Source organism: Pinus tabuliformis, chromosome 4_1, assembly GCF_031772625.1.
Source record: "Pinus tabuliformis cultivar Carrire ecotype Pingquan chromosome 4_1, CPIR1, whole genome shotgun sequence".
Lineage (NCBI taxonomy): Eukaryota > Viridiplantae > Streptophyta > Pinopsida > Pinales > Pinaceae > Pinus > Pinus tabuliformis.
In genome coordinates this window covers 185,355,429-185,379,337 of record NC_142303.1, presented here as the reverse complement: position 1 = coordinate 185,379,337, position 23,909 = coordinate 185,355,429, and positions in this window count along the sequence as shown.

Genomic DNA, 23,909 nt, shown 5'->3' with positions numbered 1-23,909 from the left:
GTAAAAGGAACTGTCCTCCAAATCCTACTCTCTACAATCTACCTATATAACCTATCCTTGTTTCATTTTTTAGCGAGCTTGACACAAGACAAGGAACTATGCTCATGACTCCTTATTTCATTTTTTAACGAGCTTGACACAAGACAAGAAACTATGCTCGAAAATCCTTGATTCATTTTTTAACGAGCTTGACACAAGACAAGGAACTATGCTCAAGACTCCTTGTTTCATTTTTTAACGAGCTCGACACAAGACAAGGAACTATGCTCCAGAAGTTCGCATGCCCCCAGCATGATAATGCAAAGCGAGGTACATGCCCCCCAAGCTTCATTGCATTCAACCAAGTGGATGGAATGAAGGTTTACTTTCAGGATTTTAACTTGAAAAGGGAGTTGTTTCATTTTTTAAGGAGGTTGACACAAGAAAAGAACTATCCTCATAACATCCAGTTTCATTTTTTAACGAGGTTGAGACGGGAACAAACTATCCTCGCACACTGATCATGGCTTCCAAATAGAAGAAAGACATGTCAATGGACACACCTTGATCATGGCTTCCAAGAGGTCTTCATCAAAAGGAAGAATAGTTCTCTGGAAGGAACACATGTCAAGGCACTTAAAATGGATAAGAACATCGCGTTCAAGTAATCCCATAGAGTTTTTCATGTCAATTACCGGATCTAAATCAAAGGAAGATGAGCAAACAGTGAGAGGCTCACTTTCATTAGTAATTGAAAACATGGGATCAGTTGCCACATCATTAACCTGTGGCGGGGTAGATACCACTTTAGAATCAGGAACATTTAGGGCTGTCATATTATTGGTAGTTGAAACAAGACTAGGGAATGAAAGCTGGTCTACAGTCACAATACTGCCATTGTGAGGGAAAGACATCACGTGAAAGAGTGTCGATACGACAACTTTCATTGCATAAACACAGTCTCGCCCAAGGAGTAAATTGAAATCCAAGGGACCTCGAACTACCATAAGATCAATACAGACAGTTTTACCTTCCAAGGTAATAGAAAAACTAGTAAGAATCCCTAAAGGTTCACTAATGGTTCTGTTAAAAGCTTTCAGATTCTGCGTAATAGGCGCAAGCTGAGGGGAACCCAAAGCTTTCCAAGCAGTTGAGGATAAAATACTAACAGAAGCACCTTCATCTACCTGGGTGCGATGCATGTCCCTACCATCAGCCTTGACAATGATTTGGAAAGGGATGGAGGAAGGAAGACGAGGTTCTGTCAATCTATTCCAATCAAAGGAAAAGACCTCAGTACTTGGAGGGGGTTCCATAGAAACAGGTGAAATGCCCCCCGGCGTAGAGGTATCTGATGTAACAAAAAGAACCTGAGCAGTATGAAGTTCACTCTCTAAAGAGAAAGTGGGATCGATCGAACGTGAAATTGAATCGACCACTTGATCAACTAATGGATCATCAACCTGAGTGACATGAGTTTCACTCTCCAATGGAAGAGTGTGATTGACTGCACTTGAAATTAGATCAATCACTCCGTCAGTTTACGGTAACCAGTTGGAAATTCTGGCTGTGGAACAGTAAGGTTTTCCAACAATTTTGAGGCTTCATCCATGTGAGGGAAAATGTGAGTTTGGTGACTCCCTTTGCATAACTTACAAGGAAACCTAACTTTACCCTTTTTCCCAGGAACCTGACTACCACTGGTTGATGGATCAATGGAAAGTTGATGAGATTTTTCTGACCATACTTCCAAGACCTTTGGAATACCAAGGCAATTGATAAGGAAGTGGTCACCCTTACAAAGCCTGCAAGGGTATTTGGGTTTAAGATGCATCTTAGAGGTTTCCTCAACACAACTAACATTTACAGCCATGGTTGGTTGGTTGACTTCTTTCTTATCTTGCTTCTTCTTCTTTTTCTTCTTCTTCCCTTTCTTCTTCTTCTTAGCCACCTGGTTACTAGCATCAATGCTTTTACCAAGCGAAGATGAAGAAATGGAGGAAGAAAAATTAGGCGAAGAAGGTAAAGGGTCAACAAAAGGTTGGTGATGTTGAGATGGTGAACACTGTTGAGGTGAAGCATTCGGTTCAGGTGGAACAATTGGAGTATTTGGGGCCAACGAAGTTGAAAATCACCATATCGGTAAACCTATTGTAAATCCAGGTAATGACAAAGTAGCCATATAAGGAGGACCAACATTTCCAATGTAAGGAAAAGTACTAGGATTCTCGTTAAGAGGAGTTCCTTGGTTGGTAAATTCCAGAACATTTGCCATTATATTCAACTTCAGTGAATTTTATTAACAATTTAAAACTAAAATTAACAATTCACAATTCACACCTATGGTCCCTAAAAATAAAAACAAACAAATTAACACGCGCTATCAAATCTAGGAGTCAAACCACACACAAACAGTAACTTTCCGTACCGAAAACACTAGTTGGTGATGAAATCCAACGTCGCAGAATTCAATACAGAAATGGCGGTTGGAACAGTTACCCCCGCAACCTGCTTAATGAATAGACTGGCATAAGTTCCTCCACTAAATCGTCTCGAGTGAAGAGAACCCCCCAGAAAATCCAAGTGATTCTAGCCGACGTTTGTTCCAGGTACAGTGGGATCTTCCCACCACTGTCACCTTAGGAATAATCCTAAAGAATATGGTCACTAAGGTTACCAATCGAAACAAATATACCTGGGGGAACAGTCTACGATCCGATACGCACACAAGGGCAGAGTAGCAAGCTCAATCCCCTTGAAGGCTCCTTGACATAATCCAAGGTTTACAAACAAGTGACCCCAGGCTCCTCGACAATGGTTAATCCGAGGTTTACCGTTTTTAATACGTGAATATCTGGCGTCGTTCCCAATGAGGAAGGATTGATTCCCACACTGGTTCGGACACGATCTCGTGCTTCTCCTTTAAGAGGAGCTTTCCCAGAGCATAAATGCAACAATTGGATTTCTTCCCTACCGCAAGATCGACTACTTGTTTGTTTTACTGTCTTGGAGTGTTAACTAAAACCTATTCCAAGACACTAGCCTAAGCTAGATTGGTGGAAAGAGCCCTAAAAATGTAAAAATTACTAGATGAATTTTAATTAAGCGTTGTGTTGTTTAGGTTGTTATTAATCAAAAGGGTAAATGGATATGAAACCAATGGTGTTATGACCCGACCCAAAACTGAATGCAATCGAATATGATAATGTAATCTTTTCAATTCGATGAATCCTAACTAAAGTAAGGAGAGAGTTTCCATTCACTTCCAACAATGCAAAAAATTGATCACTAAGAGAAAATATAACAAATTCTCTAATGCACTAATTTCATCAAGAAAAACTAATGCAAATCAATTCCAAGACAAAAATTTTTATTTTTATTTTTGTATGTTAAAAACAAGAATAAAAATAAGTAAATTCAAATCAAAGAAAGCTGATCTAAATCTACAATTGATTTTTCAAATGTAAACTATGCAATTGTAATCTATGCACAATTCATTTGAAAAGTATGCAAATGTAATCTATGCACATTTTTCATTCATATTCCGAAAATGAGAATTCTAATTATGCAAATGTGATCTACGCAAGAGAATTCTCAAACACAAGATGATTCTAATGTAATCTAAGAACCAATCAAGTGCAAGTCAAGAAAATTGGGTGAGATTTCCAAAGATCAAAAAATAAAAACACTCAAAGGCGATTAACACTCATAAATGTTTTTGCAAAAACAAAAGCAAAAAGATGTAAAATTGTGAAAAGACTGAGACAAACCTCCAAGTAATGACCAAAGGAAATCAAATTACGAATTTCTCAAAAAATAGACTCAAAACACCCAATTGAAAAAAGCTTAAAGCAGTAATGCCAATGAAATTAACCAAGGAAAGCTTCTGACAGGTTAAATGCAGGTCTGGGCAGGGGATAATAACATCTAAACAAAAACTAAATTGATAAAAAAGAGAAAAATTTAAAATTTCTCAAAATTTTGACAGGGTACGCAGGAAGCCTGTTTACACAGGTGTGGTCCCGCTCTGTGCACAAAGCAAAAGTGCATACAGGTACGCACTATGCTTAACTCAGAGGGTGCGTACCTCTCCCAAAACTATGAAAAATAAAAACTAACTCAAAATCAAGTAAATTTACCCAATCCCACATGCAACAAGCCAAAAACAGAAACAAAAATTTCAGTTTCTCAGGTCAAAGCAAAAACAAGGAAAAAATCAAGTCCCCAGTATGGTCGCCATTTTGTCACACGGAAAAAAGTCTATAATGCGGACAAGATAGACCTTCCTAGAATCTAAAGAAGACCTAATGACAAACAAAGCAATCAGCCACTATCCTTCTCTAAATATGCTTTAATTAACAAAAACAAATAGGTGTTTTTAGGTCCTACCTTTGATCCAACGCAGGTTGTGGATGCCCTTGCTTCTTCGATCCAAATGAGCTCCTTTGTCACGAATCTGCAAACACAAACAAGGCAAACAATTAAATAGCACCTGAAGAATTGATGGCATAAAACATATTTAACATGAAAGTCAAGGAGTCCATGAAACAAATAACATGAGATACTTGTTGAGAAAAATGAGTTGATTGCATTAATTCAAATAAAAAGAGCTTTACAACCTGAGCCTTGACGTTGTACAAGCTCCTTCCAGGGTCCAGCAAGAAGTCTCCCTTACTTTGACAAGCTTCACTCACTTCCAAATGGAGTCAAGAGGTATGTGATCTCTCCTCTCAAGCTCAACTAAGGAAGTCCTAATTTCACCAACATTTACCCTCAAAAGTTCAGCTTCTAACACCCTTTGCCTCTGGCCCAATGCTTGTATTTATAATGCTTTGGAGGAAGTTAAACAGGTCCACCATCAATGGGATAAGCCCCTCTTTCAAAGGGATAGCTCCCCTCTTCATGGGATAAGTTCCTCTTTCATTGGGATGCATGAACCATCTGGAGGCGCTCAATCCACGTCAAACCATCTTCTAGAATGCTCTAGAATCGACCGCAAGTAAGTTTTTTGAAGTAAAACTTGCACCTTTTGACTTTTACAGGGGTACGCACCCACCCCTTTACAGACAGAGCATACAAGTACGCAGGTATTATGTACTTGAGGTGCGGGCCCGCAGGTAAGAGTAAGAGAAAGTGCGGAACTAGAGTTATATTGATTTTTAAAGGCTTTCTCTCTTTTTTGGAGTTTGACATGAGAAGCAGAGGTATAAGACTTGCCAAGGAGGACAGTATGGTTATTGATGGAGCCATACTGACTGCAAATAGTCATGGTGAAAATTTTTAGTGTAACAAGCCCCTTACCTGGTTCACCTACGAATAAATGAAGACAATCTTGGTTAGGGTTTGAGTAAAATCTATTGTAATCAAAGATTATAACCCAAATTATATAAGTAGAGAAGTCCTTAGCATTAATTAGGGACTGAAGTAACAACTTACCCAGATATTTGTAGGAGAGAAGGGGCGAATGATGTGCTCAAAATGACATTTTTGAAGTGAAGGGTGCCACCACTTTCCCTGCGCAGGCAGTCAATATTGTTAGAATAGAGTCAGCAAAAACTATATAAACATGAAATTACCTTAAATGAGTGTAAGAAATAAAATAACTAGGGCTTACCATATATTATTCTGCTGGGAATGGGTTTTGAGTGTACACGACACCATTTGGGAAACATACAGCCTGAAGGAGCAGGATAGGCATCTATCAAAATGTAATAGAAAGAAGGTTGGTAAGCCCTAGCAAAGATGCAGAGGAGGGTTTAGAATCGAGTGTCGAGCGAAATGAGAAATGTAGGACACACGAGAGGAGAGGGTAGTTACTTTCTAACTCCCTCCTATCAACTTGAACCTTTGATCTACCTCTAGACCACCATCAATTTGATTGAAATCCCGAGAAGAGGCACCATCATTGATTGAACAACAATCCCAAGGGGAAGTCTTCCATGTGGAGGAGGTAAGGGGTTTTTGGATGTTTCGGAGGGTCTGGGAATTGATAGCCCATGGGAAAAACTTAGCTAATTGATATTTAATACAAAGCAACAACAATTCTAGGTGCAAATGAAAAACATATTAATATATATATTAATATGACCATTACAATAAGGCCTAAATCGATTAATAAAGCCATTATTTTAAGATCAGAGCCATATGTAAAATTAGAACTGATACAGTATTTTATCATGACTATAGTATTATTGTTCGTATTTACCACAATAACCTATTTTTCATGTAAAAAAGAAATGTTTTGATGGGGAAACATTACAGGTTGTATCAGAGCCAATTTTCCACATTGTTGGCCTGACTAGGTGGACATAATTTTTGTTGTGTTTTCATAGAGGGAGAACACCATGAAGAGAAGAGGTGGACCAATTTTCACAATGCCAACAAGACCTATTGTTGAATCTAGTTTAGTTCCTTTAGATGGAACTAATCCAGAACTGTGGATTCAGCTGGAGAATGAATCGTGAAACACAACATAAGCGTTGATGGAAACCTTACAACAAATTAGGGCTGAAATGGCAACCCTATGGATTGAAAATGAGAATTTTGTACGTGAACAAGAGTGAATCATGAAAATCCTAATAGACAGACAAATTCATAGGAATTCTAAGCCTACCTTAGACAATAGCAATTAGGAAGAGTCTCATAGGAGAAGAGAAGACAATATACCAGAAGGAAGTCAAACCAAAGAGTTGGAAGGAAATCAAAATACACAAGAAAGGGAGTTTGTAAAGGGCCCAAGAAGTGAATAAATAGAAAGTTGAATTGTAGGGTGAGTTCAAGAAAATAAAGCCCCCAAGTTATTACGGTGAAGCTGAGGAGATAGCAGAATCTGGGTAGATAAATATGGAAAATTATTTCCAAATTTATGAGTATGATGAAAATTTAAAGGCTCAATTAGCCATTTATCAACTACAGGGGAAGGCAATCTTATGGTAGGAAGTGGTAAAAGCGGTGCATGGTATCGATGAGTAGTTTTTTACTTGGGAAATGTTTTAGAAGCATTTTAAGAATAAATATTTTACCAAGCGATTCTACGATGACAAGGCTAAACAATGGCTAGATGAATATGAATGAGTATGTGGAAAATTTTACCTTTTTTATTACAATATGTACCGTATATACATGAGGAAAAATCTAAAGTCCAAAGGCTCATTAGCAGCCTACCAATGCATATGAAGGAATGGCTAGAGTTTGAAAATCCCAAAACTATGGATAACTTTGTGACAAAAGCATAAATGTTTTATCAACATATGTAGAAAAGGATAACAGTGAAAAATGGACAGGAAAGAAAGGACAAAGAAATATGCAAAATAGCATAAATAATAAGACTGCTAATTTCAACAACACTTTTAAAGGATGGCAATGAAGAACTGTAGAGAAAAAACAATAGAGAAATTGACCATAGAATGATTCAAAAATAGTGGAGCAATCCACTAAATCTGAAGTAATCAAACACAAAAACCACCCCTTAGTGTCGGGGATATGGAGGAATGCATTACATTAAGAATTGTCCCTACCGTGGGAGACTAGAACTAGTAACCAACATTCAGGAAGCTTCAACAGTGGGTGAAGTGGAAAAAATCATACCAAGAATCAATGCGACACTAAAGGATCATCAAGAAAAATACCTACACAGCTTGTTAATTGCAGCATTCACTATTTTTAGCAGTTTTTTAGGTCCTGAACTTCCAGAGTAGTTTTGACCTCCTAAACAACATTTTTTTTAACGTCCAAAGCAAGATCATAACCTTAGATATGGGCTTTCTATAAATCTTGTAGTACTCGAAGAGATCTTTCCAACAAGGTATCTTACACGCCAAACGAAGATAATATGACCAAGTTACAACTTTGAGAAGTTGGTTGCCCAACTAACCCCAACGGGGCCCACAAAATCTTGGAATTACATCTCCTAGGGTAGGGGTTTTGGTTGTTTAGGGTTTTCCTTTGTTTTTAATAAGAAATAGACCCTTGAGCTTCATTGTAACACAATTCAGAGGTATGTAACCACCACATCTCTTCTAAGAGATAAGCTACTATCGCCCAAGCTAGTTTATTTTTATTTTTGTAGGTAGGCATATTTCAATTCTTTGATATTAATGAAATGAAGTTTTATTTTTGTTGTGTCTATGTGTATATGGGTATTTATGTATTTTGTTCCGTTCCTTCATAATTCTATATCATAGGGATGGTCAAGAACACTTGAAATGACACTTGACGACCAAGGAGACACTAGATACGACAGTGAAGAAGGCTCCAAAATTTGAATGTAGTGCAATTTTGGAGGGTGTTGTAGCAACGGAACTGATTATATATTGTAATCTTGGTTAAGAGTCGAGATAGTCAAACCTAACCACTAGTAGGCTATTGGGCAATGTCATAACCGAGCCACTAGGAGGAAAATGGGTTCCATTATTTTGAGTGCATTTGTCCCATAGATGAGAAAAAATATATGAGAGGGATAAGAGATATATCACAAAGAGAGGATTTGTGCATTATGTTAGCCACAGGGCATGGGCCATACTTCTTTGTACTCACAAACATTTTTATTCAAAGAAAGAGAGCATAGTGACCTCACCATCTCACTGTGTTTTTCACCTAAAAGGGTTTCTCGGGTTATATCTTGTGTGAAATGTGTGTGTGAGATTTTATTTCATTGTTGTCTAGTTTATGCATGATAATTTTCATTCACATGCATATGTTATTAACAATGATACATTGATCCAGGTGGATCTTGGTGGCCACCTGCCAAGTCCACCTGGACCCCCACCATTGTTTCTCTCAGCATTTTCAGTTTCCTTAATTGTAGCACAACTTACTATTTTTAGCAGTTTTTCGGGTCCTGAACTTCCGGAGCCGTTTTGAGGCCCTAAACGACGTTTTTTGGGAAATTTGGGGCAACATGGGTCAGTGGACCCATGTTGCCTCCCAAAGTGGTATTGCTCGGATAGATCTTTCTAACGAGCTATTGTACGCATCAAACAGAGATCGTATGCCAAAGTTACGACCCCGGGAAGTTGATGTGCCAATTTACCCAAACGGGGCCCACAGTTTCGCGTTTCATCTTCTAGGGTTAGGTTTTGGAATGTTAAGGGTTTTCTATTGTTTCTCAACAATAAATAGGCCTTCGAGCCTCATTGTAAGACAGTTCAGAGGCATGTAGCCACCACATCTCTTCTCAGAGATTAGCTACCATCGCCCTAGCTGGTTTATTTCCATTACTATTTGTAAGCATATTTCAATATTTTACATTAATGAAGTGAAGTATTATTTCCGCTGCATATCTGTGTTTATGGTTATCTCCGTAATTTGTTGCATTCCTGTTTAAGTCTAGATCACTGGTATCAGAGCGATCTGCTTTTTCTCTGTTTTTCTTTGCATGTCCCCAACGAGGTCGGGATATAAGGAGTCAGGGCTTGAACTGGTCGAACCTTTGCGAGACCAGCCTCGCAAATCCCGACGGCCTCCTATGGCGGATGAGAAGAAGACGAGGGGGCAGGAGATCTTACCAAAATCTTGCTCGAAGAAGCCCTCGAGCGACAACGGAACATGATGATGGATAGTTTTGCACAGATCCTTCAGCGGCTACCCAGAAGCGACGCATCGGCTTCCAGTAGCTACTCTAGAAAGGCCACGCCCTTTAAGGTACAAGTTAATTTTGAAATCCCCATATTTGAGGGTCAGATAGACTCAGATGTCGTAGATAAATGGTTAAATCTGCTAGAGGGTTATTTTTCTGTTCATGAATTTTTGAGTCGGGAAAAGATTGTTTTCGCTCTTCTCAAAGCAGCTCCCCATGTCAAGGACTGGTCGGAAACCTACTGCGAGAAGAAGGATGAAAATACCTGCTCATTATTTTCATTCGCACCCACCTAGAATTCATTCCGGGATGCCATCAAGGAGTAGTACTACCCTGTCGGAAGCTATGAGGATGAATACATAAAATGGACCATGCTGCGGCAGGGAAGGGACCAAGACGTGTCGGAGTTCACCAATCTTTTCCATACTCTTCGCACAAAGTTCGGTATCAAGGATACGGAGCAGCATTTGATACTCAAATACCGCGGTTGCTTGCACAAGTACATCCAGGAAGAAATACAATTCCTGAACACCTCCTCGCTCGGCACAGCATACTGATATACCGTCAAGGTCGAGCAGAAGTTTAAACAAAAGAAGCGAGACTTTGGATCTGTGAATCTGAAGCAAGGGAAAGGTGCCCCTAAAACACAGAACAAAGGACAAAGCCAAGGCGGGGCAGCCCAAGACAACCTGCCAAAGCTGCAGGGAAAGAACAGTGCTACGAAGATGAAAAAGGACATGGGAAAATGGTGTGAGTTCCATAAGAGCTCCACACACAACACTAGTGAGTGTCGGGCCAAGTAGTCACTAGTGGTTGAGCTAAAGGTTCTAGAATCATATGCATGTTCCGACTTTGAGTCAGAACCCGACAAGGGGAATGACAAAGGGAAGCAAATCATTGATGCGGATCCCAATGCCACTGTTGCTACCGCCAAGATCCAGAAAAATGAACCTGAAGATCAAGAGGAGGAGGAGTGTCTCTTCCACTCCCAGATGTGGGTAAAAGGCTCCCCGCTACAGTTCATTGTCGATAGCGGGAGCCAAAAGAACCTCATTTCGGCAGAGGTCATGAAGCGGTTGGGCTTACCGACCACAGCACATCCACGACCATACACCATCGGGTGACTTCACCAAGGACGGGATCTTCGCGTGCCAGCAGTGTCGCCTTCCGTACAACATCAAGCCCTTCACGAATGAGGTATTGTGTGACATTTCTCCCCTTGAAGTTTGTGATGTATTATTAGGACAACCATACTTGTGGAAGCGACATGTTGTGTATGAATCAAGGCCCCGTTCTGTTATTATTACATTGGGGAATAAGTTGTACAAGATACCAGAGGTAGCACCGCCTACCGCCATCTCTTTGATTACTGCAAAACAATGCAGTAAGCTCATTTCCAAGACTGGGAAATTTGTTTTCCTAATGATATGCCCTCAAGGAAAGAAGAAGATGGTGGCCACGGCCTCCAGACAGGACCGCTCTGAACGACAACTACAGATGGATAAGGTCATGAAGGAGTACGAGGACATCTTCACCTCCCCCGCAAGGGTTCCTCTGCACTGTCAGGTCAAGCACTCCATCGACCTGACCCCAGGTGCGTCGCTACCCAATGGACCAATTTATCGGCGCTCCGTTCTGGAGAATGATGAAATCAAGAGGCGGATTCAGGAGCTGCTGTAGAAAGGTCACCTCCGTCCGAGTTCATCGCCTTGTGGGAGCCCGATCGTGTTGGTACAGAAGAAGGATGGGACTTGGAGACTCTGTATTGACTATCAGGCACTAAACAGGATCACTGTTCGTAATAGGTACCCGATCCTGCGGATTGATGACCTCTTGGACCAACTAAAGGGGGCAAAATATTTGAGCAAGATCGATCTGAAGTCAGGATATCACCAGGTACCAATCGAACCCTCTGATGTGTGGAAGACTGCCTTCAAAGCCAAGGAGGGCCTCTTCGAATGGTTGGTTATGCCTTTTGGATTGACGAATGCTCCTGTAACCTTCATGAGGCTAATGGATGACATCTTGCGGCCATTCACCAACTCATTTGTAGGGGTATACTTGGACGACATTCTGATCTTTAGCCAGAGTTGGAAAGAGCACCTCCACCACATCCGATAGGTTCTTCAAACACTGTGGCAACACAAGCTATGTGCCACTTTGGAGAAATGCACTTTTGGCATGACCCAGGTTCAGTATCTGGGATACATTATTGATGAATAGGGGGTGCATGTGGATCTGGCCAAGATCCAAGTCATTCGGGATTGGCCATCTCCAACCACTCTCACAGAGCTCCGCAGCTTTCTAGGTCTTGCCAACTTCTACCGTAGGTTCGTGTTGGGGTTTTCTCATATCACTTGGCCCTTGAGTCAAGTCACCAAGGGAGAAGAAAAAGCGAAATTCTTTTGGTCTGAATCTCAACAGAAGGCATTCATTGAGTTGAAATATCGCCTCTGCACAGCACTAGTGCTTGCGTTACCAGATTTACAACAACCATTTGAGGTCGAGACAGATGCCTCTGACTATGCTATTGGGGCAGTCCTTACTCAACAAGGGCATCCAGTGGCATATCATAGTGAAACACTTTCAGACATGGTCCAGAAGTATCCCACTTATGATAAAGAGATGTATTCCGTTGTGCAGGCCTGTCGACAATGGAAGCATTACATTTTGGGGAGGGAAACGGTCATCCACACAGACCACCGACCCCTGCAGTTCATACAGACCCAAGGGAAATTGCAGAATGATCGCCATCAGAAGTGGTCTACATATCTGCAACAGTTCCATTTGAATATTAAGTATAAGAAGGGCAACACCAATAATGTTGCAGATTGCCTCAGTCGGCCACCGATCATGGCGTTAACCACCGTGCTCAACACTTGTGGGCACGAGACTTCTGATTGGCCACTTCTCTACAAAAGCGACCCAGAATTTGGCCACACATACCAGACACTCTTGGGGGGTCGGCATGTTCCAGATTTTCACCTCCAAGATGCCTTGTTATGCCACCTAGGTCACCTTTGTGTTCCTTCAAGCGAGCGTGCCAAGATGATTTGGGAAGCACACTACAGTCAGGCTGCTGGGCATTTCGGGGTCGAGAAAACGATGGCAGTACTGCAAAAGTATTTCTATTGGCAAAATCTTCGACAGGATGTCGGGAAGTACATCAAATCATGTACTTCCTGTGCCATTACCAAACCAACCATCAAGAAGCAAGGCCTCTATACCCCGCTGCCTACCCCTAGTCGACCTTGGGAATCCATCTCCATGGATTACATGTCAGGCCTTCCTTCCACTAAGCATGGAAATGATTATGTTTTTGTGGTTGTCGACAGGTTCTCGAAGATGGCCATTATGGTGGCCTGCAAGAATGTAACAGTCCATAAATAAATATCTAATTTATCATTAATTTAAATGAGAGTGGCACTTACCTAGCCCAATAAACATGTAATTAATTAACTAAATTCAAATTGAATGAATAGTGCTTACCTGTTTACCTGTGGTCGAAGTAGGCTTACCGCAACAAGGTTTTGGGGACGACTCTCCACCCAACCGTAGGCTCAATTGTGCAACGTCTTGCTACAACTGGCCACCCCCGAGCCTCAATCAACGTACTACTGCCAGTGTTCCTAAGTCTTAGTATACCATTCTCCCAAGAGAATGAAAGACAGAATCTCGGAAAGATGGAATGCAGGAATACCTCTCATCTTCCTCACCATCTATTAAATAGAACAACATTGGAAGAGGAACCACATGCACACACTCCATGTGTCTCATGCAACTTTCTTTTGATTTCTTTCTTTTTGATAGTTTCCTTTTCTTGTTTTATTTCCTTCTTTTTGATAGTTTCCTTATTCTTATCTAGAGCTTTAGTATGGTTATTACTATTTTATTTATTTTCTTTGTATATATTTTTAATCTTATTTATTATTTAATCATTTATGATTTATTATTTTTATTATTATTAAGTGATTTATTTATTATTATTTATAATTTTATTTATTATTTATTATTTTTATTTATTATTAAGGGGAGGGATATTACATACTCTCCCACTTTAAGGAACTTCGTCCCGAAGTTAAGTTGAATTATTTATTATTTTTATTATTTATTATTTAATTTACTTCATGTTGCCAACACCCTCTGCTGAACTAGTATAACCAGCAGGCATCGAAAGTCCCCAACACCCCGGGAAATCTCAAGGATCTCTGTCCTTTTTCCCACTTTCGACACCAAGCTAAGCCTGACTCGGTTTGTATCCTAGTCCAAGGCTGGCCCCAAGGCTTGCGCCTGACTCAGACCTCATCTGCCCCAAGGCAGGCATCCAATCCGGTACTCAATGACCCAGGGCATCTCGCAAGGCTGGCCCACTCCCTCCACAACTACTAAGGCGCACAGCCCCAGGCATCAAAGTCCTTTACATCCCTTCCAGACTTCGGCATCCCAATCCAATAATAGGCACCTAGCCTAGAACATCAGGCACTTGGCCTCCTCAAGATGATCCCATAGCTCTTCAAGAGCTATCCATCAAGAGCTATACACAAGACAAAGGAACCACTGGCATATGTAGTGTTGATTGAGTTTGTCCCCAGCCCATATGATGTTACTTATTCTCCCTCGTGCGTATGGGCTCGCACGAGATAATCAGTTAAACTGGCCCTCTCGGCCCATTTGTGGAGTCCTGTCAATCATCACACCTCAACATGCAACCAATGCATTAGCTATAACATCATAGTATCATAGAAAATAATCCACATGCCAAGTCTTGCATGTCATCATGAGAACATTCATCATTATGAATAATAACGAACTGCATGCTTATGCATGTCATAAATTTGTATGAAACTATCACATGCTTCACCTCATGAAATACCATCATAAGTTATGACATCAACATATTTACATCAAAGACATATCATGACTTCACATAATAAATGAACCACATGTCACTAAACCTCATATTATAGCATCATAATTCCTATGCCACATTATGCATATCATATCCATCATGAGTATTCAACATTAAATACCTATCATGTTAGACCCCTATACTACTAGTGTAACCCCTTATTATTATTAGTACAACCCTCTTATTATTTTGATGTACCCATGTAGTGCCCATATTGTTACTGTTGTGCCCCATAGAAGCCCACTATTATTATTATTGTTCCCTTACATTATTATTGTTATGTAGGCTCTGATTATATAATAACCCCTTAGACTCCTATATATAGAAAGGAGGTATTTTCATTTGTATCATCCAAGAATTGTTCATTTATGTAATGTAAAGGAGGTTTCCCCCTCGAAGAGGCTGAATTCTAAGGCGTTGATCTATCTTTTCTATCTTTTCTTGAGCTGGTTTCATAACATTTGGTATCAGAGCTTTGGATTCTAGGGTTTCGCTGCTCCAAACAGGTCATCGTGGCATGTTCGCTATAACTTTTTTTTCTGTGACGTTTCAGAAGTCACAAAAAAAACCCATTTGAGATGACATCACGCTGAACCTTGGGTCCGAATTTCAGATATTTTAGTGCAATATTTGCGGAGATGTGATCTGAGGAAGTTGGTCTTTTTCCAGACTCTTGAATTACATTCCAAACAGGTGACCTGGGGAAAATCGTCATAACTTTCTTTCTAAGCATCGGATTCAAATTTCGCAAGAAGGTACAGAAAGAGGACGGACTGTAGTTTTCTTTTGTATATTTTTCAGAGTCAAATCTTGAAACAGTGACACGTGGCACTTCATACAAGTTCGCTCTACTGAACTAGTCTACAATCAGGTCACTGCGGGAGATTGTGCATAACTCTTTCTTGGAGAATCCAATTTAGATCAGACTAGTGGCATTGGAAAGAGGACACAGAAGGCTACTACAGGTTGCAATTTCAGAACTTAAAGATCGAAAAGTATAGAGTTACAGTCGTTTCAAGGTCGAGCTCCTAAAATCAAGAAAAATCAAGATGAGGAAGTTTGATGGCAAGGATCCGGTAAATTGGATACTTCAGATGGAGCAATATTTTGATCTACATGGTGTACAACTGTTACAAAAGGTATGTATTGCATCTTCATATTTAGAACCAGATCAATTTTTATGGTACAAAGGGCTTTGTTCTCGTAAACAACTTGTTACGTGGTCAATTTTCACGGAGGAAATGATAGCACATTATGAGGATACGAAGAGCAACACCTTCTTTAGAGCAACACCACAACAATTGGAAAGAGTAAAAGGGCTTTGTGACATAGTGGAAAGCAAAATTATGGAAAACAGGAAGCGTAACCCTCACAACTATAAAGATGGAAGTGTTGTTTCTCCTAGCATTCCACAACCTACAAGGGTTACACCACAACAATTGGAAGAAAAAAGAGAAAAAGGGCTTTGTTACAACTGTGATAGAAAATGCACTAAAGGTCATAAGTGTGCTGAGAAGAAATTATTTTACATAGAATATTAAGAGGAGGAAGAAAAGGATCAAGAAACATCAAAAGAAGAAGATATACGCCAGGACCCCACCCCAGAGAAAGAAGAAACAAATCGGACCATATCTTGCAAAGCATTGGCAAGAATTACCACTCCTCAAACTCTCAAGATAGAAGGACATATCAAGAAGAAAAAGGTGCAAGAAGTGAAATATCACATCGAGAAAGAAGAAATGAATCCAACCATATCTTGTAATTCATTGTTCGAAATTACCACTCCTCAAACTATCAAGATAGAAGGACATATCAAGAAGAAAAAGGTTCAAGCAGTGAAAGATCACATCGAGCATCAACAACAAGTTCTCCAACTTTTAAAGGATAACGCCACTTCGGTGCAAAATCAAACGAAACAACAGGTAGAACAACATCGTAGTGAAAAATGTTTTGATGTAGGTGATTGGTTATCTTTACTGCTACATCTCAAGCAAGCTATTTATGAGGAGGAAATGTTGGCAATACTACATGCACTTAAAAAATGGCAACCTTACCGAATGGGAAGACTCTTCAAGGATGAGGATGTGGAAGCATTGTTTTGTGCTATTACTATTATCCAACCAGATTGGATAAACAAAGCAAGGGATGAATGGAAGAAGGACGAAGAAGTATGGCCACTTATTCAAAAGTTGCAAAAGATCCCAATTCAAACAATATTCCCAGAAATTGAAGAGGAACGAAAAATCATATTGGAACCTGGAGAAGTCATAGAAACAAGAACCCGACAGCTACAAAATAGATCAATTTCAGAGTATCTCATCAAGTGGAAGAACTTACCCACTGAAGATTCCACATGGGAGGACAAGAATTTTATACAGAAGCATCAAGAACTACTCAAGCATTGAGGACAACACTTTTTGAAGGAGAGGGGCATGTTAGACCCCTATACTACTAGTGTAACCCCTTATTATTATTAGTACAACCCTCTTATTATTTTGATGTACCCATGTAGTGCCCATATTGTTACTGTTGTGCCCCATAGAAGCCCACTATTATTATTATTGTTCCCTTACATTATTATTGTTATGTAGGCTCTGATTATATAATAACCCCTTAGACTCCTATATATAGAAAGGAGGTCTTTTCATTTGTATCATCCAAGAATTGTTCATTTATGTAATGTAAAGGAGGTTGCCCCCTCGAAGAGGCTGAATTCTAAGGTGTTGATCTATCTTTTCTATCTTTTCTTGAGCTGGTTTCATAACATATCATCACGTACTAAATGAATATGTCAATATACCTAGACATAACATCATAATGCCTATGCATATCATCATCATCATAAGTATACGTCATCACTATTGTAACAACTATATAAATATGAACCACATGAGCATGATCACCCTCATACCATCATATCATGAAACATCGTTAATCTGAGATACATTTCAATACAAATATAGAATAATATTATATAAGTATTCTTATCATGATTCATCAATTTCATTTACTTGTACAAACATTCAACATCCATCTAGGATTTATGTTATCTCGTTAGTGTTATTAGTGTCATGTTTCCATCAAGATACCAATAATCTTTTCATGTTATTTATATTAGGTATACTCATCTAAGTACATCGTTAAATTTCAAATTAGCCTCACCATCTTCAGTCTTAATCTCTCATCACTTATTCTTCATTCCCCAATGAAATTCATTGCTAATATGTTACCATTTGTATAATCATTTAAACATCAATATCAAGTTAAAATTCCATGATCATTATACATATTTTTCTTATCCAAATAGCACACATACAAGAGGTCATCTTATTTAAGTCTTATTTTATGCTTAATCTACCTGCATGAGGGCTTGTTTCCCCCTCATGATTTATTCATTAGTTGCATAATTTTCATTGTTCATCCTAAAAAGATTTGCTTTTCTCATCAAGTTTCCACTTGATCTCTATTATCGTAGATTCACCCATGTTCAAGTTGGAATAGGGATTCTTCCACTTTAATTTTCACTCATTAAATATTCAATTTAGACTTTGAATGATTGGAACCACTACCATAATTATCATCTATGAATGATTTGGTATGCCCATTGTATTTTGGCAATAACTCTTTCAATACTAATGATGCACACTAGTAAGTTGTTTTGTATGAGGTAACAATATATGATCAATCCACTTGTGAGTGAAATTTATTCAATTGCACCCTTTATTAGTTGAATCTCACTTCTTTTGCCAATTTATATGTAATCCTTATCAAATTCTCATTATAGAATTTCCAACTATATTTCCAACAATATTTCTTCCTACACTTCATGCTCAATGTTTTCTCATTAGTCTACATCATGTATTTCTTTTTCAAAAAGTTAAACAATTATTATCTATGGAACATTTTCCTAGTTTATCATTTGTCATTTCTCACCGATTACAAGTGCTTAGAACTTCCTATAATGACACTTCTATAGGCCATCACTTTGACCCTTACCAATCATGTTGACCAATCCACTCCGTGTCTACTAGCTTCAAAGATAGAAATATTATTAAATTGGCCTTGTTTTCTCACCTTTAGTCATACTAGTTTATTTTCCTCCTCTCTCTGAAATGTATAAAATTGTTACACTAGGAAATATTGTTACTATCACATAACTTATCTTCACAAATTGATGAATTTTATTATGGATTCACTTCTTTAATTCAATGTTATCATACTCTTCAGGCCCTTGACAATGACCCTTTTTATTATTCAACTGTGTTAGTTTATCATTAATGTTGCTTCCACTTCTTAAGGTTGTTGTCTATATATTTTTCCATCACCTTATTCTAATAATAGGTTTGTTGTTCTCCAAAGGCTAGTATCTTGTTATCTTAGGTTTATATTTATTAGTTCCCTGAAATTACACCACTATTTTCTCACACCTTCGCCAAATAGCTAGTGTCTCTTTAATTTACATATTAACTAAACTAGTTTTGCATGTATGCCACTTCATATTTAATGGTCTCTTTTACAAGTTCATTCCAAGCTTTTATTTTTACATTATCAAGTAGATAAGATGCATATTGATTTCTTTGTGGACTCATCAATACCACCATATTTTTATTATCATCTTTGCGAAAATAGGTGTGTTGTAAGGAGCATATAAAGAGGTGTCATCCTCATTTCTTAATGTTATGAATTGCTTGTTATATCTTCTTTACCTAACCACAAAATTTCCTTCAGGCTATAGTTTATGAAATATAAAAAGATATCAAAAGAATTGATTCCACTTTTGATTAATGCATGGAAAAGGAGATGCAACCATGACTATAAACATGCAGAAAATTGGACAAGAAAAATAATCTTCACTAAGTGAAGATTCACATTAATTTCAAAGGCCACCTAATAGCCAACATAATTCTATGTTAAAACATGACTACAAGGAAAAAGGGGAAAAACATTCTAATAGAAATAAAATTAAAACAGGGTCAATATTTCAAAATAATTATACCATGAATATTTTCTTACAATTAATCACCAAAATAAAAGAGGAAAAGAGTAGACAGGTTATTACCCATTACTATTTCATGTTCTATAATTTTCCATTTTCATATCTAAATTCCCTTTTAATATAATGAAATGTCGCTTATATAAATTCATTAATAACTTCTATTACTTTAATAGATTATACAATTTACATACAAATACTAAACATACAACTGTAACATTTCACCAATTTCATTTTTCCTAATCCATAATCATCCTTCATGATTAAATTGATTTTGAAAATATCCATGTAAAGTCTATCTCCATATAAAATTTATTTTGACTTCTATGATATTGACTATTTGTATATTGTATATTTTAATTTCAACACTGAAATATGTGGAATTTAAGAAAAACCAATGTCACTGTCATTGTAAATCATTATAAAAATGGATATTTTCAAAAATGATATTTTGAATTTTAAGATTAAAGAGTAGAAACTATTATGTCATCAGGACCAAACTCTGATAGACATTCAAGAAGAACCACAGGCCAGTGTAAGAATCGGACATGATTTAATCGAATACAGGCCAATGTAAGAATATGACATGATTTAATCGAATACAGGCCAGTGTAATGCGTTTGAGAGTTGCATACCATATTGCTCAAGCACTAGACCACTGTAATAGTGAAGATCATCGGATTTATCATCATTTAAATACTTACAGGGTCCTCTTTGATGAGGTGAGACCTAGAAAATAGACAAATCTTTTGATTGTGAATAAAAAGTGTACCTGTTATATGTTTATTTCAATTCATATACGGCTCACAATAAGGGAGAACGACTATCATTCAAATAGCAAGGGGAACGACTATCAACTATTTTCAAAGTCTAAAAATCATCATGTAATATCTCATTTATATATTGGGAAGAAAAATCACCCAATCTTGCCTTGTAAAATCATTATTTGTTATGTTGAACCTATCTCATAATTGGGTAAACTCTGAGATAATGAGACTGATTTTAATTGAATTGGATCGTGGAACAGATTATATAGTTTTTTTTTTTTTTAAAGGGAATGAGAATTTCTGGAGAATTGGTAATTTAGAAACCGCTGTAGTTGTTGTTATTATTATACCAGATACAACTATTTCATAAATGTTATAAATAGGCCAGTTACAATATGTCTCAAGATAAACCCAAACAGTTAAGGAAACAGTCCATAAATAAATATCTAATTTAACATTAATTTAAATGAGGGTGGCACTTACCTAGACCAATAAACATGTAATTAATTAACTAAATTCAAATTGAATGAATCGTGCTTACTTGTTTACCTGTGGTCGAAGTAGGCTTACCGCAACAAGGTTTTGGGGACGGCTCTCTGATATAGACATTTTTGTGCCTTACAGCATGAAGCATGAAATGTCCATAATCTAAGGGATCCAAAGTCCCTAAACATGTTGTTCCTACCCCTAGAGGAACAAGGTCAGCAAACCATAGCACTGAATAGTAGTTCTCCACCTGAAAACACTCAAAAACAAGCTAATTCTGGATCATGTCAACTGCTCCACTGAGCATCTGCGCTGAATGTCAACTGCTCCACTGTCTACCTGCGCTGAATGTCAACTGCAAAGAAGGCTACCTGCGTTGGGCGAGTCGGGACATGTGGCACAGTCATTCCTCAAGGTGTCAATGCCCAGGAAGCTTCCAAAATGACACTTGGATCATGGAATTCGACTGGTGATGAGTAAGAGGGTCTAGATCTCCAAGTGGAAGCAAGAACCTCCAAGTGGACTCAAGAACTGAAGAATAACTGAAGTGGGAGAGGACACTAGTCAGCTTCAAGCTGACTCATCCTTTCTCCAAAACTCCTATATATAGAGCTCTCTCATGAGCTCTAGGGAGGCTAGAATTTTGTGAATGTAAGGAAGTGCTGTTGGTTTAAGGATAGAACTATTGGGTGATTTGCTTTGAAGGAGGTGAAGAGGAGATTTCTTTCTGCTGGGAGGTGATGCTGGATTGGGCCTTTTATGGTTGTATCACTTCCTGAACTTTACTTCTTCCATTAATAAAGAATTTGAGGTTCTTCTATATGCATGTGTCTCAATGGTGTATTGTTATACTTGTGTATTTGATTTATTCTAATCCTTGAATCAATTATGAATGTATGCTTCTTGTAGTTTCCCTCTCTTTCCATTTTGGAGGATCTTGGTGTAGCTGGGCCAGTGAAAGAGTAAGGAGCTGGGAGCAAGCAGCAAGGAGAGAAGATTGGATCAACCATTAGCGGAAGACATCAGTTAGTGGATCTCTTTCTCCTCTATTTTACTTTCATAAAGAAGAAATCTTAGATAGCTTTGCTTCGATTGTTGCTGAGGTACTATCACCCTTAGAGTGGGATAGGGTCATTCCGTATTGGATACTTTTCCCAACAACAAATTGGCGACTCCACTGGGGATCGTATCTTGTTGGTTTTTTGTGTTTTTTTGCTATTCATTTCATAAACAAAGGGAGTACCGAATCGAACTGCATTTGAATCTTTCAAATGCAAAGTAGAGGGCAGCTACTCTAGCTCAATTTTTGGGCAAGTTTATGATTTGAAGAGCTGATCCACAAGGACTCTGAATATCTCTTAGTGATAGATTTTCATCCTCCTAATTACCCTTTAGTGTGTACTTGATTGATAGCTTCTGATTTGGCCAAAAATTGTGAATTTTTGAGCAATCTGTGACCCGGAAACTGAGAAAAACGAAAGTTTATCTCTTCATTGCAGGCACTGTGAAGGCAGTCTGCATTTCATCGCAGGTCCCGAAGGGGCTACCTACGCTGAACCAGTTTTGCCTAGTGCTACTGGGGTTCCCTCCTGTTTATTGCCCTGTTTTCATCCTTGTTTTTGCAGCGTGTTATCAGTCAATGTGCCTATCTGAAACCAACTTTCCTTGCCACTATTCCGCCTCGGTTGTATAAAGAAACTGTATTTGTTCTTTGTGTATTTCTTATGCCATTTGCAGTTTCCCATAACGAAAGTGAACTAGTCTTGATGTGGCCTCTTAGATCTAGACCTGTGATAAGTGTCGTTTTGATCTTAAGAGTTAGTTTGTTTGCTGTTCATAGCTGATTGAGCTTTTGCTTTCGTCGTATGGTTTGAATTTATATATTTCTAGTGTCGAAACAAGTAAATCTTAAGGTGTCTTTTGATTTTGGACAAAGCTTGTTTGCTTTCACTTGAAATTGAATTCAAAGTTATACAACAGCTTTCTTTTTGTAATACATCAACATTAAGAAAGAGAAAAGAAATACCTGCATTGTGCATGTGCATTTTGACAGCTTGCATGTTGATTTAGGAAAAAGTGCATTAGTGTGTGCTCTATGATCTGTGTGAAAAGATGATGTCTTTCTTTTCCCTCAGTAGTTAAGATTTTCAAAGTTGAAAGATTGAAAAGCGTGCTTATCATCTTAGGCTGCATTTAGGAAGTTGTATTATACATCTCGTGGTGATCCATAAAGGCAAACTGCTAAACAAGATCAACATTAAAATGAATTGAATTTACATAACAACGCATTGAAACATAACGCAAACACATAGAGGTCTAAGCGAGAGACGTGTTCCGACGTCGTTAAACGTGATATCTTAGCGTTGAGTGGTTGGGTGATTCCTCCACGGTGAAACGATAAGTATCAATACGGACTTGTGCTCCCACGTACCGTCGCGTATATATTGGGAGACCCCTATAGGAACAAAGCCTTTACCCATAGGAATCCGTGTCGTCCGCCCTACTGATCGCAATGCAGTGAACACAGCATTCACGAAGATTGACCACCCGTACCGTAAAACGTATTCTGTGGTTTTGCGAAAAGTTCGGCACACCCTCTGCCTAGAACTCCAGAGTAGTTTCTTTTGGCCTTTTTCAAACTCTATAACTGAAAAAGTCCATCCGAGCATTTGTCACTTCGGGCTCGTTAAAACATCGAAGGAGACTAGAGTCATCTTTAGCTTTTTCTCGACTCTTAAAAAGTGAAAAAGGAAGTTGTGTCTAAAGCGTCGTTATAAAATTTATTTTAAACGGAACATAATCACCTCCTATTCCTGCGTTGATCTGTAAGTTGAGAACATGGAACGCCCCAACCAAGGAATTCCACATGATGGAAATCCTAGTCCTTTCTCCTCTTGGGGAGAAGTTGGTGCGCCCCACATGGCCACATTGTCGCTTCCAGGACTGACAATTGGCCTGCCAATTTGGCTATTCTCAACCAATGTAATTCAGAACACCATGGTTCCTGAACAGTCGAGTCAACAGTTAGATCAGTCTAGAGCTGACCACCAGCCTTCTACTTCCTATAACTCTTCCTCCAATCCCTCGTCTTCGCAAGGTAGAGCCGGCAAAAGCCAAGCTCCCATGGAGAAGAAGGAGAAGAAGAAGAGAGAAGAAGAAGAAGAAGGAGCCTAAGGCGACTGGGGGCAAGCAAAAGAC